At 53.1% G+C, this 25,593-nt stretch overlaps 2 protein-coding genes across 2 annotated transcripts in view; both read left to right on the top strand.

The window, feature by feature from the left end:
• The first annotated feature begins 18,263 nt into the window (after positions 1-18,263).
• Positions 18,264-25,593, top strand: part of LOC138260778 (gap junction beta-1 protein-like) — a 47,794-nt gene continuing 40,464 nt past the window's right edge. Inside the window, exon 1 of the mRNA XM_069209229.1 lies at positions 18,264-18,397. The gene's annotated coding sequence lies outside the window, so the exon portion shown is untranslated. The remainder of the gene's footprint in view (positions 18,398-25,593) is intronic.
• Positions 18,284-25,593, top strand: part of LOC138260813 (gap junction beta-1 protein-like) — a 31,463-nt gene continuing 24,153 nt past the window's right edge. The window contains exon 1 of the mRNA XM_069209249.1: positions 18,284-18,397. The gene's annotated coding sequence lies outside the window, so the exon portion shown is untranslated. The remainder of the gene's footprint in view (positions 18,398-25,593) is intronic.

The following is a 25,593-nucleotide window of genomic DNA, read 5'->3' as shown; positions in this document are numbered from 1 at the left end:
GGGCTTCATATATATCACTTTTCATTGGCGTCGCTTTTGCACCACAGTGCGCGGCGCACGAGTGACGCTGAGGAGCTCATAAAGCTGCCCCGTGTCTGTGGAGCATGTTTATCAGATTGTCACGCGTTGCGCTGCGTGGCAGGAAAAGGGCAGGAGTGCGCCGTATTTAACGTATACAACACATTCCTGATGTTTCCCCTGCACTGGGGCACAACGGGCTGCCGAGCGCCAACGCAAGCACAAATGCACCGCGCAAGTGCAGATCGCCGCTGTCCGCCCCTGTTTTACTAGACTTTTATTCTGGGGGTTCAATCCAGGGATGTGTTTCTTTTTAGGGGGGGGAAGAGTTCAGGCAAAAAAGCAGAGGTAAAGAAATATTAGAGAAAAAGGTAAAGTGCAGGTAGATGTAAGAGGAGCAGATACTACGTAGAAGGAAACGTTTGTGTGGGGTCAGAGTGAGAGAATGCGGTAGAAATGGCTCAACACGCGGAGCGGCGCAGATTTGGAATGAAGTTGGTGATAGCGGGAAACACAGGATGGGGTAAGAGTCACATTTCGGCATAGGTTGAACGCTAGAGCAAGCCTGAGCTTATGCAGAAGGGGGTTTGGTGGGTATCCCCATCAATAAAAGAAAATCTGAGGACTGCCTCAGATGCATCCAAAAATAATTTAGGGGCAGATTTCATCGCTTTTACCCCACACAACATGGTGCAAGACTGACGCAAACCTTAAGTCAGATTTTTTAAGCCGCGCAAAGCCACTTTGAGTGACTTTAAAAATCCAGAGTGAGGCAACGCAGTGCAAATGGTTGTGTTGCCTTACTCCGAGCTAGGGAGGCATTCCATGGGCGCTGTGTGGGTGTTCCCATGTAATTCCCACGGATTTTGGTTCCTACCCAGATTTACAAGAACTTGTAAACCTGTGGATGCTCCAAAACCTTTCATGGTGCGTTGGGAGGCGTAATGAGAAGAAACATCTTCATTTCTCCTTACGTTTTCCTCTTTCTATGTGGGCTGCATTCACATAGACAGAGGACAAAGCCCCTCTGGATTGTTTTTGTAATGGGAGGTGCCCCTTGCTGCACAAAAGCAACCCTGCAGGCAGCGCAGGTACTCTACCACCATGAAACAAGGGAGCCTGCTTTGGTGCTGGGCAGGCCATTGGGCGCCAGCGCAGGAGGAACGGACAGGAAGGCACCATATGCCTTAAACACAGCACATTCCTGTCCTGTCTCTGTCAGGGAGAGCAGCAGGGTTCCTGGCTGGCTGCGCTGTATGACAAGCTCATAAATATGCCCCTTAGTGACTATTCAAAATAATTAATTCAAATTTGACGTTGATATGAATCACTCCTTGTTGGGAATGGCCCTTTTTGCAGGGTCATTCCCAGTATTTTTGCCTCTTTCCTCCTATTTTTTCTGACCTGTTTTTGTTGGCTTTACGACTCTGGGCGCCTTACCACTGCTAACCACTGCTAAAGTGCATATGCTCTCGGTGTAAAGTGTACGGTTGATTGGTTTATCCATGATTGTCATATTTGATTTACTAGTAAGTCCCTAGTACATTACACCAGAGGTGTCCAGGGCCTGTAAATCAAATGCTACTAGTGGGCCTGCAGCACTGGTTGTGCCACCCACATTAGTAGCCCTGTAAACATGGCTCAGACCTGCCACTGCAGTGTCTGTGTGGGCAGTTTTAAACTGCCAATGTGACTTGGCAAGTGTACCCACTTGCCAGACCTAAACCTTCCCTTTTACCACATAGGGACAGGGTGCAGTGTATGTTTAAGGTAGAACATATACTAGTGTGTTTTATATGTCCTAACAGTGAAATACTGCCAAATTCGGTTTTCACTGTGCAAGGCCTTTGTCTCTCATAGGTTAACATGGGGGCTGCCTTTAAATATCCTTAAAGCGCAGATTCTCTTTGAGAGCAGATACAAATTTGGAGTTTAGGGTCTCTGAGCTCACAATTTAAAAATACATCTTTTAGTGAAGTTGGTTTTTAAATTGTTTGTTTGAAAATGCCACTTTTAGAAAGTAGGCATTTTCTTCCTTATACCATTCTGTGACTCTGCCTGTTTGTGGATTGTCTGTCTGGGTCAGTTTGACAGTTGGGCTGTTTTGCACCTCTCTAGACAGTGACACAAAAGGGGTCGGGGTGTAGCCTGCATATCCTGATGAGCCATCTGAGCTAGAGAGGAGGGAGGAGTGGTCATTCACACTTGAAAGGACTGGGCCGGCCTCATACAATGCAGTCTACGACCCCCTGGTGTGCGTCTTGGGCCTGGCCTGGACAAGGAAGGATCTTGCAAACACTTGAGACTTTGCTTTGAAGTTTACCAACTTCAAAGGCAGAACTGGGGAAAAGAAAAAGACCCAAAACCCCAGACTTGTAGAATCTTTCTGGAATCAAGAGGAACCTCTGCCCAGGAGAAGAACTGAAGAGCTGAACGAGGAGTACTGTCCCTTGCTGTGTTGCTTTGCTGGTCTGACTTGCAGTTGCTGCTTCTGCCTGAAAAGAGTGCAAAGGGTGAACTTTGCTGTGTGCTTTGCTTGAGAAAGTTCTCCAAGGGCTTGGAGTAGAGCTTGCCTCCTGTTGGAAGTCTCAGGGACACCAAAGACTTCAGTTTCCTCGACCTGCAGCACTGGGGACTGTGTGTTTTGCGCTGTTCAAGAGGAGAAAGCGCTGTGACTCCGCCAACGACGACGCTGGCCTGCACCGTGACCTGTCGCAGCCGCACGGAGTCGCATTGCCCCGCTTCGCACCGCGACCCTGGTCTCACCGGCGCCGTCATCGGACGACTTCACCGAGCCGCTGCTCGCACCGCGACCTGTGGGCCCCACACTCCGGCATCGCCTGCTCACACCGCAGCCTGGGCATCCCGACACCGCCGCTCCTGCTGACACCGGCGCCGCTGCCTGCACCGTGGCCTGTGGACACCGCTCGTGATATACACGAAGCACCGTCCCATCCCGCACCGCAGCCCCGGCCCAACGACGTCAGCATCATCGACTCCTGTGTCGTCACCAGGTATTCTGCCTGCACCGTGGCCTGTTGACACCACTCTTGAGGGTCACGAAGCACCGTCCCGCACCGCTGGCCTGGGCCTACCAACTACAGCGCTTCAGCAACGATGACGACGCTACCTGTACCGTGACCTGTGGACACTGCACGTCTCACCACCCCGCTTCACACCGCAGCCCTTGTCCCATTGACGCCGCTGTATGTTGTCACCGAGCCGCTGCCTGCACCGTGACCTGTGGGCACCGCACGTCGAATCATCCCGCTTCGCACCGCAGCCCCGACGCCATCCACGCCTGCGCACCTGACTTCATCACCCTGGAGTTTGATCCGCAACCCGTGTGACCTTAAGGGCCCGACGACTCCTGCACCGACTCTGGAACCGACACCGCAATGTCAGCGACGCCGCTCTCCGGAGCTCACTGTGAATATCACAACACCCTGCAAATCTAAGGTATTGTTAGTGGGTTTTCCCGACACCGTAGCTGGCCCGAAACGCCGCAGCCGGCCTGAACTGTTGGTTTTGTTGATCACGATGCCATGATAGCCGCAGGTGGAGCTATCGACTTCAAGGAACTGTATTCTTGAGTAAATCTTGCAGAATTCGTATTATTTTTCTAAAAGTGGTGTGGTGTCCATTTGTAGTGTTTTCACTTATTACGGTGTGTTATGTGCAAATGCTTTACACATTGCTTCTGAGATAAGCCAAACTGCTTGTGCCAAGCTACCAAGGGGGTGAGCAGGGGTTATCTGAACAGGTATCTCCCTTATCCTGACTAGAGTGAGGGTCCCTACTTGGACAGGGTGCAAACTGACTGCCAACTATAGGCCCCATTTCTAACACTCCTTAATTAATCACCAATTCAGGCAAGCAAGCAGCTGCACAAAGTGGACCCAGGGCAGAGGAGGCCTCTGCCCCAGGAGTCTCGCAGGACCCCTGACCTCAGGGTCACTCAGATGTCCCTCTAATACTTCCTACTCAGACACTAAGCCCCCTGCTGCAGAGAGAAGGAGGGAGGCAACACAGACAACGGAGGGTGTGGGAAAAAAGCACTTTTTTAATTGTGGGTGGGAGGCAACACAGAGGTAGGAACGCAGAGGTAGGAGGTGACTCAGAGAGTGGGTGGGCTGGCAAAACAAAGGACGAAGTGTGTGGGGGGAAGTTATATGATGCAACCAGCGATATTCACATCATAGCACTGTTTTTTTGTTATGGCGGGTGAAGGGGCAACACAGACAACGGAGGGGGGGCAACATGGAGAAACAGTGGGGAAAGCAACACAGACTGCGGAGTGAGGCAGAGCAGATGGGGGCAAGCAACACGGACAACAGAAGAAGGGAGGGTGTGAGAAACAAAGGGGATACACAAGGGAGACAGCTGAAAAAGATGTTCTCTCGTGGAGTGCTTAAACACTAAGAAAAAAGTAGTGCCTAAAAAACGAGCAGTGGAAGGACACAAGTAATGCAGCCAAGCTTCAGGGGAGGAACAACTATACAAAGCGGAAGGAAGCCTACAGCAGCTGACCAATAGGAAGCAAGCAAATGAGGGTGACAATGATGCCAACCAATGGTAAGTAATGGGTGGGCTCGAAGCCCACTGTTAGAAAACAATATGTCTCACAATAGACAGTGCAAGCGCTGTCTTAGGTGAGACCTAGAAACTGGTCATGACAAGTGACACGCATACGATCACTTTATCTGTGCAGGGCCCGCATCTTTGCAAATCTTGGGACATCCATGAGCAAGAAGTATGTAATCCAGGCTTCGCTGCTACCGCTGGTAAATCATGGAAGCATCAGTGGGTCGCGAACATCAGCGGTGCTGGGCGTGAGACCTCCGCCTTGGACACTGCGGGTTACGCCTTCCTCCTGGTACGCCTCTCTGAGCTGGGGCTCACAGGTGAGGTCCTGAAATGGATGAAGTATGTTATGTTATGTCATGTCATGTTTTGTTATGTTATGTTGTCATGCCAAGGCATATCATGTTATCTTATATGCCATATCATGTCATGTTATATTATGTGATGCAAGCTATGTTATGTTATGCCATGGTATGTTATGTTATGTTGTTATGTTATGCTATGTTATGTTATGCTATGTCATGTTATGTTATGTGATGCTAGCTATGTTATGTTATGCCATGGTATGTTATGTTGTTATGTTATGCTATGTTATGTTATGCTATGTCATGTCATGCTATGGCCGTTGCATTACATTAGGTCATGTTGCACCTCGTGTTATGCTCTTATGTGTTCCGTTACTGTATATTATATGTTTGTTGTGATGCAGCCTCCCACTGCCTGGTCCTAAGACCAGCACAGCATTCTCCGTATGTTTTTTATTTTTGCCTTAGCACACATGACACTCACACGTATTCTGAGGGCTTCTGTGATATGGCAGGAGAACCAGAAGTGATGTAAACTAGAGGTGAGGTAAACCAGGGGTGCGGTAAAGTAGAAGTGAGGTAAACCAGAGGCAAGGTAAACTAGAGTGAGGTGAATCAGGGGTGCGGTAAACTAGAGGTGAGGTAAACCAGAGGTGCAGTAAACCAGAGGCGAGGTAAACGAGAGATGTGGTAAACCAGGGGAAAGTGAACCAGAGATTAGCTGAACCAGAGACGAGGTGAACCAGAGGTGAGGTGAACCAGAGGTGAGGTGAACCAGAGGCGAGGTGAACCAGAGGTGAGGTGAACCAGAGGTGAGGTGAACCAGAGGCGAGGTGAACCAGAGGTGAGGTGAACCAGAGGCGAGGTGAACCAGAGGCGAGGTGAACCAGAGGTGAGGTGAACCAGAGACGAGGTGAACCAGAGACGAGGTGAACCAGAGGTGAGGTGAACCAGAGGCGAGGTGAACCAGGGGTGAGGTGAACCAGAGGTGAGGTGAACCAGAGACGAGGTGAACCAGGGGTGAGGTGAACCAGAGACGAGGTGAACCAGGGGTGAGGTGAACCAGAGGCGAGGTGAACCAGAGGCGAGGTGAACCAGGGGTGAGGTGAACCAGAGACGAGGTGAACCAGGGGTGAGGTGAACCAGAGACGAGGTGAACCAGAGACGAGGTGAACCAGGGGTGAGGTGAACCAGAGACGAGGTGAACCAGGGGTGAGGTGAACCAGAGACGAGGTGAACCAGAGGCGAGGTGAACCAGAGGTGAGGTGAACCAGAGACGAGGTGAACCAGAGGCGAGGTGAACCAGAGGCGAGGTGAACCAGGGGTGAGGTGAACCAGAGACGAGGTGAACCAGAGGTGAGGTGAACCAGAGGCGAGGTGAACCAGGGGTGAGGTGAACCAGAGACGAGGTGAACCAGAGGCGAGGTGAACCAGAGGTGAGGTGAACCAGAGACGAGGTGAACCAGAGACGAGGTGAACCAGAGACGAGGTGAACCAGGGGTGAGGTGAACCAGAGACGAGGTGAACCAGAGGTGAGGTGAACCAGAGGCGAGGTGAACCAGAGGCGAGGTGAACCAGGGGTGAGGTGAACCAGAGGCGAGGTGAACCAGAGGCGAGGTGAACCAGAGGCGAGGTGAACCAGAGGCGAGGTGAACCAGGGGTGAGGTGAACCAGAGGCGAGGTGAACCAGAGGCGAGGTGAACCAGAGGCGAGGTGAACCAGAGGCGAGGTGAACCAGAGGCGAGGTGAACCAGAGACGAGGTGAACCAGGGGTGAGGTGAACCAGAGGCGAGGTGAACCAGAGGTGAGGTGAACCAGAGGCGAGGTGAACCAGAGGCGAGGTGAACCAGAGACGAGGTGAACCAGAGACGAGGTGAACCAGAGGCGAGGTGAACCAGAGGCGAGGTGAACCAGAGGCGAGGTGAACCAGAGGCGAGGTGAACCAGAGGCGAGGTGAACCAGAGGCGAGGTGAACCAGAGGTGAGGTGAACCAGAGGCGAGGTGAACCAGAGGCGAGGTGAACCAGAGACGAGGTGAACCAGGGCGTTGTAAAACAAGGGCTTTATAAACCAGACATGCGGTAAACCAGTAAGCATCTAGTTATGCTTCCCACGCTCTATAATCAGGGCCAGTGGAATTATGTGATTCTGCGGCTGCACCGATTTTTCTTATGTGTGGATTTGCCGCATTTGCCGCATAATTCATCATCTGCTGCTTTTAACAGAAACAAATGTGTTTCCAGCTCAAACACAAATGGTGACTCGTGTCCCTGCCTGCGGGAAGGCTTTTGGCAAATGTTGGCGAACATCGCTCAGGTGCTTGTTGCAGTATTTGTGTGTTTAATTGGTACTAATTAAGGTGAACTCTTCTCAGACACTGCCACCAGGTGTATAAATGGCGAAGTGATAAAGCAATACTATCACAAAATGTGCTGCATTAGGCCGCCTAATTTGCCTTTTATTGCCACAAAATGTAGTCAAACCTGCCGCATAATTTGGTCTTCCTCTGCCGCATAATTCCAGTGGCTCTGCCTATAGTGCCCTGTGACATCTTCGCTCGCAGTCCCACGCTCCACTGACGCGCGTCAATGAAATACTCTGATGCCACTCAGGAGTCTTGGAGACCCCCCCACCCCACCAGTCATGTGGGGCCCGGCGTGGTCGTGACGGTAGAGATGACTTGTGCACCCCCATGTGACGCAGGCCATGGCACGTGGACCCCATGTGACGCACCCCTGGCATGCCGCTGCCCACCCATGGCAGGGCCCGGCAGCTGGCACACAGAGGGCACCAGTGTGGGCATGTGGATGTGTGTGGGTGACAGGACGTGAGCAGAGCTCTCTGCAGCCGCAGCTGGGGAGAGGGAGCTTCCAGGCTCAAGGTCTGTGTCCTCACGGGCCCGGAGACTGCAGGCTCACTTGGCGCTATACAAGTGCCTCATTCACTCACACATATGTCCATCTCTCTGTGCTGAAGCAGCATCCAGCCACCTCTGGGTCTGCCGTCTACCTCGATTCTTGGAGCTGCCCTGTCACTGAAGCCTCCAGGCACCTGAGCTGCCACAGACGGCGTCTCCCCTCCTCCACCCTTGGCCTGGGGGTGTCTCTGGTGCACGGGTTCAAACCACTCTCTAGGCACCCGCTGCAGCCTGGCACTCTCTTCAGGCCGGTTGTGGCGATGTGGTAAGGGGGCCCGCAGTGACCCCACGTGTAGGCCAACACCTGGCCCTGATTACTAGGTGTGACGGGGCTGGCCTAGGGTAATGTCAGATTCTGACGTCAGGGGGCTGCGGTAATGTCACATTGTAATGTCAGGACCCTCCTGTAATGCCATACAAGAGCCTGGGGGTAATGTCAGATTCTGACGTCAGGGGGCTGCGGTAATGTCACATTCTGAAGTCAGGACCCTCCTGTAATGCCATACAAGAGCCTGGCGGTAATCTCAGATTCTGATCTCAGGGGGCTGCGGTAATGTCACATTCTGATGTCTGAGGCCTGAGGTAATGTCACATTCTGATTTCTGAGGCCTGAGGTAATTTCACATTCTGATGTCAGGGAGGCTGTGGCAATATCACATTGAGATGTCAGGAGCCTGCGGTAATGTTACATTCTGATGTCAGAAGCCTCGGGTGATGGCACGCTCTGATGTCAGAAGCCTGGGGTGATGTCACATTCTGATGTCACAGACCTGAGGTGATGTCACATTCTGATGTCAGAATCCTGGGGTGATGTCACATTCTGATGTCACAGGCCTGAGGTGATGTCACATTCTGATGTCAGGAGCCTGGGGTGATGTCACATTCTGATGTCACAGGCCTGAGGTGATGTCACATTCTGATGTCAGGAGCCTGGGGTGATGTCACATTCTGATGTCAGGAGCCTGAGGTAATGTCAATCTCTGCTGTCATGATGACATAAGGCTCCTGATGTGACGTCATATTCCAGAAGCGATGTTGCTGTCTGACTTCCAACCATCACACTAAAAGGCTATTGTGGGTCATAAGTAAGGTGTCTTGGATGTGTCCAGCAGAAAGAGAGAGGCACAAACCCTGTGCCTGGAGGGAGGCTGCCTGCCTCCTTCTGGGGAGGGGCAGCTGTGTGAGGCCTCTTATGGTAAGACTCACCCTGGATAAGAGGGCCTGCCCTCTGAGGGGCATGTTCAGGACAGGCGTGCCCCACTCTCGCATTCCATTTTTAGATGCTCCAGGGATCCAGGCCTTTCAGCCACATCTAGGAGGCCACCAAAGCCACTGGTAAGGTATGATTGTTCCCTCACTCTGCAACAGGGGGGGTTTCCCACCCACCAAAACCCATGGATTTTGACGCTGCCTCAGATTTACAAAATCTCACAAACCTGGGGCAACGCCCAAATCTTACACCTCCCCTGAGCAGGTGTAATAAGGGGAAGCCTTGGCAGCCACAACGGTGCCAGCGCAGTGGGAAGGGACAGGAGTGCTCCTCATCGCATAAACACGGTGGGCGCCTGCCCTGTCCTTTTGATGCAGGGCAGAGCAGTAAGATGAAATGCTGCACTGCCCTGCCACAATATTTCGTAAACTTGGCTCTAAGAGTGCACTGTACCCTCTGAAAACCTTGGAGCGCTTTAAAGTCAATCTCCGTGAGCAGCGTGGCCCTCTGCTCCGAAAACCCTGGGTTTGCCTCTTCCTGGCGGTCCTGTGGCCTCTCATCCTTTCTTGTGACTGCCGTGTTGTACCACACTTCCAGCTGCATGGTCCTTGCCACCACATTACCTGCAGAGAGGCTGCACCCTCTCTCTGCCCGCCCCATCCCTCTGGAACAGGGTCCCTCAGTTCAGGCCACTTTTGGCTCTCTCTGTCCCTTGAATATCAGCCCTGCTGCCAGTAATCGGGGCAGTCCACCTCTGCAGAAGAATTAGGGAAAATATGTGGTAACTGCTTCAAATGTCTTCAAAAACAGGAGAGAATATATGCAGAACGAACTGTGAAAAACCCTAATCATGTGTTTTTAAAGCCCAGTGCTAAAAAATGATGAAATAGCATTCAACTGCATTTATAGCATGTAATGTCAATTCCTGAATGTTTAGAACACAGGTTAGCTGAAATATAGGGTGCCTCAGCCATACAGCTGTCTCAGCTACAGTTTGTGTGATGTTCTGATGTATTTTTGCATTTGTCACCGTAAGTGGGAAGGGTATGCCCAGATACGGGTCCCGTGCTCAATGTGCCACTGGATTCAAGCTAACCTGGCTGATGAGGAGTGATACCCCAAAACCAGTCCCGGGATGCTTGTTTCGGGTCCAGGGAGGACCTGGTCTGGAAGTTCGGCCAGACTGTTTCTATGGGGAGGAGGGTCAACACTGATTTGCATATGGCTGGGTCCAAACTGGGGTGAAATGGTGAGCAAAAAAATGATGGATTAAACCCAGATCTGTGACAGGGGGTTAATGTTTGCATTGTTCCGCATTCCGTCCATCACCTGTTCTTTTGGCATTTGTCACCTTAAGTGGGAAGGGTCCAAACTGGGGTGGCGTGGTGGGCAAAAAACTATGGATTTAGTCCCAAATCTCTGACTGTGGGTCAATATGTGATAATGGTCGGCATTCTGTCCATCATCTGTTATTTGTGCATTGGTCAAGGTCATCCCACAGCAGGCTCTGTGTGCTGCTGACAGGGTAGGTGACCCCACCCCACACATTTCGTCGGCTCCACCTGGGTGCACATGTGCCTGCAGCCATCATCTGTAGGGTGTAAGAGTCCCAGAGAGGCAGTGAGTGACCTGTGCTGGGTCGCTCCTTTCAAAGATGTACTGAGTATGCATCACTGCTCGGCCTGGCATGCAACAGACATCAAGCAGCTATCAGCATGCATTGGCAAAGGCAATAGCTCTGACCTTAGAATGCTGTGGAAATTGTAAAGTTTTTTTCTACATTTTTTGTGCACAAAATTAAAAGAAAAAGATCATCATCTAAATGTGGCCGCCATATGTTTGAAATTAAAAATATTACGTTTAAAAGACATTCACTGACATTCCTGGATATAATACGCAAATTAGTCATTGTATATAGAATATGAAGTATAGTCAACAACATGGTAGGTAAAACAGTGCTAAGAATCATCATTACTACAAAAGGAGCATGAAATGAATGTATGAATGTATGTTGATCTCATTGCGTTACAGAATAACACATCTAGTTAGAAGTACACTACTAAAATCTTGTATATCGGATGGTGGAGTACGATATGCGTAATCACATGCTCGATAGAGCAAAGGCTACTTCCACACACCTGACTATCAAACGGGATATGCTTTGGCAGCCATTAAGGTACTTTTTATCTAGACAATCTGTTACCCCTCCAGTTACAATCATTAATTGTGAACCTGCATCCTAACGAATTCTATGAACTGGTGAATGAAGATATGGAGGGCGAAATAATGACCAACGGGGCACCCAAGAGACACTGTAAGGCCTGCAGACGTAACGCGTAGAAACACTGAGGGCCTCATTATGCTTTTGCCGGGTGGCAGAGTCCGCCAGCCAAACTCTTTGGGTCGGAGGACCGCAACTCCGGTCTTCTGCCCGCTGGCCCTATTATGAGTTCCCCACTGGCCCAGGGGGAAACTCACCACAACATTGATGCCAGCTCGCGATCGAGCAGGCGGCAATGTTGCTGTGCGTCGGGTGCGACAGCATCTGTGGCGTTTTAAGCACGATGGGGCTGGACATTGGGGACCCTGCACTGCGCATGCCAAGTGCAGGGGCAGTGCATGGGCCTCCAGGGGGTTTCCGGGGGGCCCCCGGCACCCTGTTTTTCACCAGCCTTTGCATGGCAGAGAGGGGACTCGTAACCCCCAGGGTAGTGCTGCTTGCAGTGTTGCCCTGGCGTATTAAGACCGCTGGCACCACCAGTCCATCGGCTGGTCTAAAAGTGGCAGTGCCGGCGGTCCGACCGTGGCGCTTTTGCCACGGTCATAATGTGGAGGCTGGACCGCCACTTTGGCGGCATTCCGACCACCACCGCGAGAGTCTTAAGACCGCCACACTCGTAATGAGGGCCTGAATGTTCTTTGTCGCTAGCCCCCATATCTATGACAATGCTTTGGCAAGGAAAGGCCCTGTAGGGGGGGGTCTGTTTTCTGTTATGTTTTCTTTCTTCAATGTTTTCAGATATGTATGCATCGTTGACTCAGTTTGGAGTGCAACCATTAAAATGTAATTAAGAAAATGATGAACCTCCATGATTCATAGGTAGTATTGCTAGGCCAGTTCTTTTATTTTATATTGGATAGTATGAATATACGGTATACATTCGTGCAAACGCCTTGGTGAGGACTCCTTCACCCCTTTTTCTCTGTTCTCTCTTTTTCTTCTCTCACCTTCCTCGCCTTCTTTTTTCCCCGCTCACCCCAAACAAGATCCTCTCATAAAATGGTAAATTTCTTTCAGAATTTGTATAATTCACCACATCTTTCAATCACTTCAATGTACTTTATAGGTGCTTTAATATACTTCTATTACCTGCTTTTATTCATGTTATATTGCTCTATCACTCAATAAAGCATTGTCAAACCAAATAAAAAAAAGACATTCATTGACTCTGCTTGTTTACTAAGGATTATTTTGAAACAAGCCTTGGAGCTGTGCCCGTGACTTTTACCTTTTTTCTGAAGGCGACAAGAGTTAATTATCACCCAACAAACCACTCAAATTGTAGGTAGTTACCATGTCTGAATGTCACTTAAACACTTTTTAACAGAAACTTTAAAAAGAGAAACTGGAAATAAATCACCGTCTAACTGGGCACCTGAAGTCCAAGTAAAATAAATAGCAGTTTTTAAACACTATATAAAAAAACATAATGCAAACACTGGGAATGAGTTTTGTCACTGAGGAGACAGGAACTGTTTCTAATCAGCTGTGAACAGGGTAAACAAGCGTTGAGCAGTCACTCAAAGTGAAGGGAGCCAATGGGGAAAGTGGGCTGACCCACTGCCCCATGTATTTGGGGGTGGACACAGAATGTGAATGGCAATTCAACAGACCAATGGATAAAGCCTACTGACCAAAAAGCCCATTTATGCATGTGTATTATGTATGACTTTATGTTGCAAGCAATAATCTGGCGCGACTGACCAGACTTAGGAATACTGAGGGCTCCAGTTAATGGCTGCAGGGTAACTAGTCGATGCTAATTAACTCCCACTGTGGCTCCAATTTCCAACCCTCCTGACTTTATGATGATTCTAATACTTTCTCTGCCTGGAAATAAAAATTCACAGAGCTCATTTCCAAAATTTCTAAAATTTGCAGAATATTTGCAAAATATCCATTAACTGGTGCGGAGTATGAAATCTGGATTCGCGCCACAGAACTGGACCGTAGGCAGTTCTCCTACCCATCTGTAGCTCTTGACTCATGTAAGGATCAACTAGGTGAATGTGCCCTCTTGAAGTGTCTGTACTCTCACCCCAGCCCCAAAAGATCACAAAATGTGAACACTGCTTGCAGAATATGTGGTCCCACCCACCCAGCCTGCTGATTAATCACTTGATGGGATGGTGGGTCTCGTCCAAGGAGAGCTGTCGTTCCTTGCTGCCCCGGTTGGTGGTCGCAGGGGTGGACCATTAGCGTTGTGATTTTTGGTTTCTTGAAGATTAATAACTTGTATAGTTTTCCCAGGAGGGCACCAGAGGGTTCAACTCTCTATTTATGGGTGTGGAGCCTTCACAAATGTCAGTTCGCAAACGGGGGAGGCAGGTTTCTGCCAATGTTTCTTGGACAGTTGTCTCTAATATTACCAGGGATTTCTTCTAGCACCTTGAATTTCTTACATAATTTATTGTAAAATGTTACTGATACACTTGAATTTCCATCATGCAAGTTCACTGCATTATTTGATTTGTAATACAAATGACCCAATGTATAGCCATACATCAAAGTTGTCTGTTTCTTCTTCTGGCAGGGAGGGGGTTTGGAGTGTCTGCAGGTAGCAGAACTTCACAAGAGTTCAACAGTGACAGCATCCTGTCACAGGCTGAAATGGAGCCAGCCTTATGCTCCTTTCTTAATTGAGTCACTCTGTAAAGCCAATCACCTGCGGATGATAACTAGCAATGGCAGACTGCGCACTAACTGAGCACGGCAGAGGGTCTGCTGGCTCACAAAGCAGCAACCTCGGCCTGAGACCAGCCCTCATAAACACAACTACATCATGTGCACATCAGATACACTCCCTCTTGTCTTAGAGGATGGGTTAAGGTCTTTAGGTACCAGACCCCATGGTCTTTCAATACTGCCAAGCAAAATCCACTGAACAGGGCTCAAGGGCTCAGTCACTTGGAGAAAATCAAGTCAATGTTAGTCCTTCCTTCAAAACTTGTCTGAGGCGTAATGGCTGGTTATCCTGGCGGTACTCTCTGACACCCACTGTCGTGCTACGGCACTCCCCTTGTGTGGCCACTAAGATGTATCTCATGAGCCACAAGGGCCTATTTTTTTTTTTTTAAGTGTGAAGAGCATTTGCCCTAACTCTCCCTTTGAAATATGACCACAGCGACCTCGCTGTCCAGTGTAAAAAGGGAGGGGTGGGCTGATGGAACTTCAAAGTCTTCGTAAAGGCAGCACGCATGCCACCACAGAAGGATTATCCCATGGACCTCTTGGTAGGTTAGCCAAGTCCAGACATTAACGGTGTCAACATAGCCTTGTTGGGCACTCCAGGAGAGGGCAGGATCCAAGGCTCCCTGGTCAGTCTTAACAAAGAGTGTCAGTCGTTCGCCCTGCTGGCATTGCTGGCCAAACCGTGAGAGGAAAGAATCCAAGGTCCCCTGGTCAGTCCTTGCAAAATGTGAATAATCACTGACCTCGTTGGACCTCAGAGAGGCAGGATCCAAGGTGCCCTGGCCAGAGCGAGTGAAGAGTGGACAGTTGTTGGCCTCGTTGGCCGAACCAGGAGAGGGCAAGATCCAAGGTGCCCTGGTCAGTCGAAGAAATGAGTGGACGGTCATTGGACTCGTTGGCCGAACCAGGAGGGGGCGGAATCCAAGCTGGCCTGGTCAGTCCAAGCAGAGAGTGGACGGTTGTTGACTGAACCAAGAGAGGGCAGCATGCATTGTGCCTGCTGGGTCCCTAAGCTGGTAAGCTCCCCCCGGTTACACCAGAGCTGCTGGTCAGGGGTCTGGAAGTCTTGCTTGCTGTGCCATAGAGACTGTCTGTGGCCTGGAGCTCTGGCTGCCCTCACTTGCAGAGAGCAAGGTTCAGGCTGCTGAATGCACTCACTGGGGCTAGAGCCCCCGTACACGGGGCGGTGCCCAAGTCCTCTATTCAAGCCGGCTCACTCACCCAGACACTCCACCCTCATATTATGGGGAGGCCTCAGCGATGGGCATCATAGTCTTACACCCATCCGCAGGGCCACTGGAATTATGTGGCAGGGTAGGGTCAAATTATGCGGCAGGGATAAGTATTTTATGCGGCAAGAAGAGCCAAATTATGCGGCCTAATGCAGCATATTCTATGGGTGTAATACTTAGTTATATTGTCACTTTTAAACTTGTTACCACTGATTCGGTATTGGTTGCACCTCACTCACACATGTTTTACACCCAAATACAGCAAAAAGCAACAGAACAGTGGCCAGTCAAGCTTTGCAAAAGGCTTTCAACTGCGCAGCAAGATGTGTTGCTGCTCTTTTAGTAACTTTTGAACCGCTTGAGGTTGAAACATTTTTTTGTGAAAATCTGCAGATTATGCAGCAGACGAAGGAGTATGTAGCAAAAACAGCAAATCTACAATAATGCGAAAAAACCCGCAGCCACACAATCGCATAATTCCAGGGGCCCGCCCATGGGCGACCTGCTGGCCCTCGCGCTGTAGTCCTGCTCGCCGGGCCTTGGAATACCTGCTGGACTTCCCTTCATGGCCACCGGCACCCTGCTCTTCCCCAGTGCTCTCGAAGTCCGTGGCAGTACCCTCAGTGAGCACTCGTTGACCTCCCTCAGTGACCCCTCAGTGTGCCCTCAGTGAACCCTCAGTGAGCTCTCTGTGACCTCCTCAGTGACCCCTCAGTGAGCACTCGTTGACCCCCTCAGTGACCCCTCAGTGGCCCCTCAGGGAACCCTCAGTGAGCTCTCTGTGACCCCCCTCAGTGTCCCCTCAGTGTGCCCTCAGTGAGCTCTCTGTGACCTCCTCAGTGACCCCTCAGTGAGCACTCGTTGACCCCCACAGTGACCCCTCAGTGAGCCATTAGTAACCCCCTCAGTGACCTCCTCTGTGAGCCCTGTGACCCCTTCAGTGACCCCTCAGTAAGCCCTCAGTAAGCCCTCAGTGAACCCCTCAGTGACCTCTCAGTGAGCCCTCAGTGACCCCTCAGTGAGCCCTCAGTTACCCCCTCAGTAAACCCCTCAGTGACCTCTCAGTAGCCCTCAGTGACCCCTCAGTGAGCCCTCAGTCACCCCCTCAGTGACTCCTCTGTGTTCCCTTCAGTGTGTCCTCAGTGGCCCCCTCAGTGAACCCTCAGTGAGCTCTCTGTGACCTCCTCAGTGACCCCTCAGTGAGCACTCGTTGAACCCCTCAGTGACCTCACAGTGAGCCATTAGTGACCCCTCAGTGACCCCTCTCTGAGCCCTGTAACCCCTTCAGTGACCCCTCAGTAAGCCATCAGAGAACCCCTCAGTGACCTCTCAGTGACCCTTATGTGAACCCCTCAGTAAGCCCTCAGTGAACCCCTCAGTGACCTCCCAGTGAGCCCTCAGTTACCCCCTTAGTGACTCCTCTGTGTCCCCTTCAGTGAGCCCTCAGTGACCACAGGTTTCCCACCCCTGGGTCTGGGAAGCCCTCATCCTTTGGGGCAGTCACAGCAGATGTTGCCCGTCTAGTGGCACCCCGAAGCATGAATCTAGGGAGCCTCCATGTGCCCCGCACCCCCTCAATGACTTTCATGCTCTAGAGATTACCGGGCCCTGAGGCCTGGAGCTTAGCACAGGGAAACATGTGTGACCCGGGTCCGGCACCCCCGCCCAGCGCTCCTTGACGACCCCTTACTCCCAAACTTCCAGACACTGGCCCCCTAAAGCTGCCGCCTGAGGCCGGGGCTCCCTGACCCTCGTGAGACCTGTGTAAAAAACTCATCTGTTCCAGACACTGTAAGCATGAGACACGAGTCCTGCCCCGCAACGCACATGGGAAAATACCAGACGTGCTAACGGTGCGTGTCTAACCCCCACCGATCAATACCCAGGCATATCCTTCCCACTCTCCCTAAACGCCGGTCTCTGGGGTGAACCCCCAGTGTGGGAGAGAAGCAGGTGTGGGGGCCGGTGTGTCCTCGCGGTGGTGTGGAGGTCTGAGGGGGCCCTCTGTCGGCCAGGTAAGGTCTGACAGGGACCATTCCTGGGGGGCGTAAGCCTCCTGAGGGTGGAGAAGAGGGGGGCCCTCGGCCAGGTAGGGCATGGCAGTGACCAGGCCTGGGGGGGGGGGGGGGGGGCATGTCTCCTGAGGGTGGAGGGGGAGAGGGGGGGCCCCCTCCGCCAGGTAGGGTCTGACTGTGACTATACATTGCCCCCAAAGTGGGGCCCATGACTCCTGAAGGCGGGGGAAGAGGGGGTCCCCTCGGCCAGGTAAGGTCTGACTGTGGCCAGGTCTGGGGGGGGAGCTTGCCTCCTGAGGGTGGGGGAGATGGGTGAGTGTGACCATACCTTGCCCCCAGGGTGGGGCCCATGACTCCTGAAGGCGGGGGAAGAGGGGGTCCCCTCGGCCAGGTAAGGTCTGACTGTGACCAGGTCTGGGGGAGCTTGCCTCCTGAGGTTGGGGGAGTGGGGTCCCCTCGGTAGGTAAGGTCTGGCTGTGACCAGGTCTGGGGGAGCTTGCCTCCTGAGGGTGGGGGAGAGGGGTCCCCTCGGCCAGGTAAGGTCTGACTGTGGCCAGGTCTGGGGGGGGTTGCCTCCTGAGGGTGGGGGAGAGGGGTCCCCTCGGCCAGGTAAGGTCTGACTGTGGCCAGGTCTGGGGGAGCTTGCCTCCTGAGGGTGGGGGAGTGGGGTCCCCTCGGTAGGTAAGGTCTGACTGTGACCAGGTCTGGGGGAGCTTGCCTCCTGAGGGTGGGGGAGAGGGGTCCCCTCGGCCAGGTAAGGTATGGTTGTGACCATACCTGGCCCCCGAGGGCGGGAGTGGAGGAACGAGTGACCAGATTAGGGGCAGTCGGTGCCAACCTCCTGTCTCCGAGGGAGGGACGGGGAGTGCGCACCCCACCCTCAGATTACTCATTAATGTTCATTCTATGAGACTGATTAGAGCGATATATAGCTGCCCGCGGGGCGAGGCCGGGCAGAACCGGGCCAGCGAGTGGAGTGGACAGGACACCGCTTAATAACCAACAGCACCCCGCCGCAGGAGTCAGGAACCCCCTGGAGCAGGCAGGGTACCCCTAAACCTCCAGCACCCTTGCAATAGCCCCAACGCCCCTGGAGGAGTCAGGGCCACTGAGAGCTCCAGTCTGGGATATTGAGCGGAGCCTAGGTAAGTGCGAGGAGCGTGCACTCACTGGAGTGTGAGTGAAGGTGGCTGCTCCCGCTAGTCTGTCAGTGGCTGCACTCACTGGAGTGTGAGGGTGGCTGCACTCACTGGAGTGTGAGGGTGGGTGCACTCACTGGAATGTGAGTGAAGGTGGCTGCTCACGCTAGTCTGTCAGTGGCTGCACTCACTGGAGTGTGAGGGTGGCTGCACTCATTGGAGTGTGAGGGTGGCTGCTACCGCTAGTCTGTCAGTGGCTGCACTCACTGGAGTGTGAGGGTGGGTGCACTGACTGGAGTGTGAGTGAAGGTGGCTGCTCTCGTTAGTCTGTCAGTGGCTGCACTGACTGGAGTGTGAGTGAAGGTGGCTGCTCCCGCTAGTCTGTCAGTGGCTGCACTCACTGGAGTGTGAGGGTGGGTGCACTGACTGGAGTGTGAGGGTGGGTGCACTGACTGGAGTGTGAGTGAAGGTGGCTGCTCTCGTTAGTCTGTCAGTGGCTGCACTGACTGGAGTGTGAGTGAAGGTGGCTGCTCTCGTTAGTCTGTCAGTGGCTGCACTGACTGGAGTGTGAGTGAAGGTGGGTGCTACCGCTAGTCTGTCAGTGGCTGCACTCACTGGAGTGTGAGTGAAGGTGGGTGCACTCACTGGAGTGTGAGGGTGGGTGCACTGACTGGAGTGTGAGTGAAGGTGGCTGCTCTCGTTAGTCTGTCAGTGGCTGCACTGACTGGAGTGTGAGTGAAGGTGGCTGCTCTCGTTAGTCTGTCAGTGGCTGCACTGACTGGAGTGTGAGTGAAGGTGGCTGCTCCCGCTAGTCTGTCAGTGGCTGCACTCACTGGAGTGTGAGTGTGGGTGCACTGACTGGAGTGTGAGTGAAGGTGGCTGCTACCGCTAGTCTGTCAGTGGCTGCACTCACTGGAGTGTGAGTGAAGGTGGGTGCACTCACTGGAGTGTGAGTGAAGGTGGGTGTTCCCATCAGTCTGTGGGTGCCGTGTGCTGCCGGTGGTTCTGTGGATTTGTCTAGCGCCGGTAATCACCTCTGAAGGCATCCAGGCGCTGGAGTACAGGTGAGGCGTGAGGCTGAAGGTGCTGGGTCCGCCTCAGTGACTCAGTGGAAGAGCCAGGTCTTCAGTTTCTTGCAGAATTCCAGAAGTGAGGAGAGGCCCTGATGTGTTGTGGGGGGGGGGGGGCGCTCCAGCTCTTGGGTGCGCGGTAGGTGAATGATCGACCTCCGCTCTGCTTTCGCGACTTGCGGGGTAGTTTGTGAGAGAGAGTGAGAGTGAGCGCAGGTGTCGGGTGCAGGGGTCGGGTGCAGATATGCTGCTCCGATAGTGCAGTGCCTAGAGGCGGAGGTTGAACCGCTCTGTCATGTTCAGCTTGTGGTCTAGAATGACTCCCAGGTTTCTTGGGTGGTTGGTGGTCGGTGGGTCCGAGGGGGGGGGAGTCCCAGGGAGAGTTCTTGTTCCCCAAGATCAGCACTTCTGGCTTGTCAGAGCTGAGTGTCAGGCAGTTGGGTCTCATCCCCTCACCTTGGAGAAGTGCACTCACCAGGGAGTGAGTGCCCGCATCCAGGGAGTCTTGTGACCCGCCCCCGTGCGCTGAATGGGGGGTGCACATGCTAGTCTGTGCGTGAGGGTTGGTGCACTCACCAGAGGGTGAGTGCCCGCATCCAGGGAGTGGTGTCACTCGTCCCTGTGCGCTGAATGGGGGGTGCACATGCTAGCCTGTGGGTGAGGGCAGAGAGTGAGTGAAGACGGTCTCTGGTCTACACTCCCCAGAACGTGAGTGGTAGCGGGGAGTGCTGCTTGGAGTGTGAACAGGAAGGTGGCCTCGCAGCGCTTTGCAGAGCCGTGCTTGTGCCGACGCGGCTTCGGACGGGCGCAGGTGGTTGGTGCACCTGGGTAACGTGCCCGGGGGTACAGGGGCACCTCACCTGGCACGAGAGCCCTCACGGGGTGTCTCTGGGCACAGAGTGCACAAGAGCACACAAGGACAGGCCTCCGCCCCGAGGCCACGCACCTGGGCACACGTGTCTCTGGACACAAGGGCTTATTCCATGGCAGGGGTCTGGCTTCAGGGCGCAGGAGGCACCTGGCACTGCCACCTGCACAAGGAACTACCGGGGGCAGCTATCGAGGCGCAGGCAGGGGGCACACACGTGTGATTCACACGACAAAGTGCAACCAGTGAGGCAGGCCTCTGAGGGTCGTCCCAGGGTACTGCACACAGGGCATGACCAGGGGCACAAGGGCACGCGAGGGAAAGCTTTCAGGGCACAGAACTGACCACATGGGCACACACGGCCGGTTCACACGACTCACTGGATACAGGGCACAAGGGCACACGAGGGGCAGCTCTCAGGGTACAGCAGTCACCACCTGGGCACAGAGGGGCGGTTCACGCGACACACTAGATACAGGGCACAAGGGCACGCGAGGGGCAGCTCTCAGGGCACAGAACTGACCACATGGGCACACACGGGCGGTTCACACGACTCACTAAATACAGGGCACAAGGGCACGCGAGAGGCAGCTCTCAGGGCACAGGAGTCCCCACCTGGGCACACAGGCGCGGTTCACACGACTCACTGAATACAGGGCACAAGGGCACAAGGGCACGCGAGGGGCAGCTCTCAGGGCACACAGGGGCGGTTCACAAAACTCACTGGATACAGGGCACAGGGGCACGTGAGGGGCAGCTCTCAGTGCACGCAAGGACACGGCCTGTGTGTGTGTGTGTGTTGGGGGGGGGGGAGGGACGTGGCAAGCCTCGTGAGACACGGAAGCACTTTCAAGGGCTGCGGGCCCCGCCGCAGGGCACTAGGATGGGTGCCAGTCGGGCCACAAGGGCATGTGTCAACGCTCAGAGGGGCGCCCAGTGTGCCAGGAGGAGCTATCTAGCGAATTCGCCGTGGCCTGTGGACCAGGACACCCGTGTTTAACCCCAGTGACCACACAACTGCGTAGTGTGAAGAGGGCAAAGTGTCTGCCCTAGTGCCTATTCACAGCGTTAGGCGCTACATTGAGCCTGTAACATCTCTTTATCTGAGGGTTTGCTCTGCTGTCCAGAGCCGGGACAGTATAATGTGCTTCAATGAGCCCACACAAGGGATCCGTGTAACAGAGGGCTAGCTCTGCTGTCTGAACATGTGGCATCAGTGTAAAGTGAGCTGTGCGCGGCCTGGTCTGTGGGATGTATATAGCCCGAGGGATAGCTCTGTTGTGCGCGGTCTGGTCTGTGGGATGTCTACAACCCGGGGAATAGTTCTGCTGCACGCAGACTGCCACGGTCTGTATAACACGAGGGATAGCTCCGCTGCACGCAGACTGCCACGGTCTGTATAACACGAGGGATAACTCTGCTGTACGCAGACTGCCACGGTCTGTATAACACGAGGGATGGCTCTGCTGTTTACTAGTTGATATCAGTGAGTTGTATACCACGAGGGATAGTTCTGCTGTACGCTTTCTGATATCAGTGAGAGGCATAACATAGGAGATGGCTCTGCTTGTAGATCTAGGACATGTATGCCACGAGGGATAGCTCTGCTGTACGCAGACTGCCACAGTCTGTATAACACGAGGGATGGCTCTGCTGTTTACTAGTTGATATCAGTGAGTTGTATACCACGAGGGATAGTTCTGTTGTTCGCAGACTGCCACGGTCTGTATAACACGAGGGATGGCTCTGCTGTTTACTAGTTGATATCAGTGAGTTGTATTCCACGAGGGATAGTTCTGCTGTTCGCAGACTGTCACGGTCTGTATACCACGAGGGATGGCTCTGCTGTATGCAGCCTGCCATGGCCTGCCTAACCCGATGGATAGCTCTGCTGTGCGCTGCCTGGTATTCTTATAACATTAGGGATAGCTCTGCTGTGTGTAGCTCTCTATACCACGATGTGTCTACTCTAAGGGGTAGCTCCGCTGCAACGCGCCCTCTACTATGCGTGTGACCTGGGGGTAGCTTTGCTCTATGAAACATGAGGGATAGCTCTGCTGTAAGCAGGCTCGTATGTGTGTTACTCATAACACGAACACTTGCTCTGTTGCGTGTAGTCTGCTGTCCGTGATATGTATGACCTGAGAGATAGCTCTGTTGCACGTAGGTCACTGTTCGTGACACGTGTAACCTGAGAGACAGCTCTGCTGCGCGTCGGCCGCCCTCGGCTCCATACAGCCCGCTCTGGGGAGGGTGGGAAGGGGTACGATTAACAGGGGATAGCTCTGTCAGATGCAGCCTGGTATCCGGGATAAATGTAACACGAGGGATAGCTCTGCTGTATACTAACTGGTATCTGTGATATGTTTAACACGAGGGATAGCTCTGCTGCGCGTCGGCCGCCCTCGGCTCCATACAGCTCGCTATTGGGGGTGGGGACGTAAAAGAGGGGGCTAGCTCTGTCACGTGCAGCCTGGTATCCGTGATAAATGTACCATGAGGGGTAGCTCTGCTGTATGTGTTCCGCTGTTCACGACATGTGTAACCTGAGAGACAGCTCTGCTGAGGGATAGCTCTGCTGCATACTAACTGGAATCAGTGATATGTTTAGCACGAGGGATAGCTCTGCTTTGTGTCGCGCGCTACCTCCAACGTGTCTGATTTGAGGTATAGCGCCGCGCCTGACACATGAAACAGCCATTGAATGAAGCATGCCAGTGGCGCTATGATGCTAGCCGGTGCCCGCTCTCTGGCACGGGTTAAGGGTGAATAGGAAGTCTGAGCACGAGGACCCGGGTTACTGCAATGCTGCGGTGCACTAGGCCTTCAGTGCAGGGGGGCGTAGTGCTCTGCAAGAGGCACGGAAAGGGCCCGGTGTAGTGCAGTGGGGTGCAAAAGGCGGAGTTCAATGCACGAGGGCTGTGCTCAGTGCAAGTTTGGGTACGGGAGCTGTCTTCAGTGCACGGGTCCGGTGCACGGGTGCAAGGCTGTGGCGCAGAAAGTTGTCTTCAGTGCAGGGGTCCAGTTTGGTGCAAGGCTGTGGTGCAGAAGGGTGCCTTCCGTGCACTAGGGCTATGTGCAGTGCACGGGGCTGTGTTGAGTGCACGACTTCGGTTTGGTGCAAGGCTGTGTTCAGTGCTCTAGGGCTATGTGCAGTGCACAGGGCTGCCTTCAGTGCACGGGCCCAGTTTGCTGCAAGGCTGTGGCACAGAAGGGTGTGTTCAGTGCACGGGTCCAGTTTGGTGCAAGGCTGTGGCACAGAAGGCTGTGATCAGTGCACTAGGGCTATGTGCAGTGCACTAGGGCTATGTGCAGAGCACGGTGCTGTGTTGAGTGCACGAGTTCGGTTTGGTGCAAGGCTGTGTTCACTGCACGGTCTGTAGTGGGTGGGGGGCTTTTCCCAGGCCTAGTACCCCTTCTTGTGGAATACATTTACCCCTCACTGTCTGAGGTTTGAGGGGCCGTGGTGAGGACTTTCAGAGGAGCAGCTGAGACTGAGGTGCATGTGTACTGGGACAGTGGCACTCCCTGCCCAGGAGAAGGGCATGAATCACAGGAGAAGGGCAGGAATGCGTGGCATTTATACAAAAAACCCACTCTTATCCTTTCTCCCTGTGATCTCGAGCCTAGCGCCTGTGCACGCACCCTTGCACCAGGTTCCTGCGTGCATGCAGGACCGTTTCTGTAGAAGAAGGGGGACCTTTCTGCACAGAAACAATCCATGGAGGCATTTATGCAGCACACACGGAAAGAAGAAAAACCGAGGAGAAAAATAATATTTCTCCTGGTTATTCCTCCCCGGGGGATGCATAAGTGACGCATCCCCTGGTTTGCAAGCAGCAAAACCGACGGGTGTTGGTGGGAACACCGACCACAACGCTCATGGAACGCCTCGCTGGCGCAGAGTAAGGCAACGCAGCGACTTACGCTTTTGGTTCTGCAGCCTGCGCTGGTGGAGCAACAAAAAAAGTAACGCATCGGTGGCGTACGGGGCTCGTAAATACGCCCCGAGCGTGTTGGAGAGTTACCAGTGATCAGGTGTGGGAGGAGCTCTGTGTGCAGCTAATTGGTGATTTAATTCATGTCTAAGATTAGAGTTTCGCAGAGGACGTTGTGATGTCATTTATCTACAGATAAGAGGCATATTTAAGAGCCCTGTGCACCCCATCCGCGCGGACTGCAGAAAACGCAGAGCCAGTGTGCGCGGCTTTGCATGGCCGCATAGATATGGAGTAAGACAATGCAGCGCATGTGTGTTGTGGTGGGTCCACGCAACACTCATGGATTGTGTTACATTCCCAGATGTACAAAAGCTTGGAAACACAGGATGCCTCAAAATCTTAAACAAGGAGAAATATTTTTATTTCCTCTCCTTTTGAGAGGAAAACGCCTCCTGGGGTTGTTTTTGTGGAAGAAGGTGTCCCTTTCTGCACAGAACAATCCTGTGTTGAGCGCACCATGGTGCAAGGGTGGCTGCGTTGTCGCGCCAGCACAGGGCGAAGGACACAAATGGGCCATATTGCACAAACACAACACATTCCTGCCTTTCCCCTGGGATGCAGGGCAGCTCGGCGAGGTGGCTCATTGCGCCGCCCGCTCCACCATTCCAGTAAATACGCTCCTGTGAGATTCAAGAATTTCATCCTGAACCTAGATGTGGATTTCAAGGGATTCCACAAAACAGGACTGTGGATAGGGGCTGTGGATAGGGGCTGTGGATAGGGACTGTGGATAGGGGCAGTGGCTCAGGGACTGTGAATCAGTAGTTGTGAATAAGTGGCAGAGGGTCAGGGACTGTTGTCAGTGGCTCAAGCTTAGTGCCTATTAATAGAGCGTTGGGGATCAGTCAGTGGCTGTGGGTCAAGGACTGTGAATCCGTGGCTGTGAACCAGAGACTGTGGGTCAGGGACTGTGAATCAGAGGCTGTGGATGACGACTGTGGATCAGAGACTGAACTAGTGTCTGTGGATGAGGACTGTGGATGAGGACTGTGGATCAGAGACTGAACTAGTGGCTGTAAATCAAGGGTTGTGCATCAGGACTGAATGAGGAGGATCAAGGGTTGTGCTTCCGGGCTGTGGATCAGTGGCTTTGGATCAGTGGATGTGAATCAGTGGCTGTGGAGCAGGACTGTGGATCAGTGGCTGTGAATCAGTGGCTGTGGAGCAGGACTGTGGATCAGTGATTGAATTACTGACTGTGGATCAGTGGCTGTGGAGCAGGACTGTGGATCAGTGATTGAATTACTGGCTGTGGATTAGGGG

This window comes from Pleurodeles waltl, chromosome 2_1 (genome assembly GCF_031143425.1).
Source record: "Pleurodeles waltl isolate 20211129_DDA chromosome 2_1, aPleWal1.hap1.20221129, whole genome shotgun sequence".
NCBI lineage: Eukaryota > Metazoa > Chordata > Amphibia > Caudata > Salamandridae > Pleurodeles > Pleurodeles waltl.
This window is presented reverse-complemented; position numbering and strand designations above follow the sequence as displayed.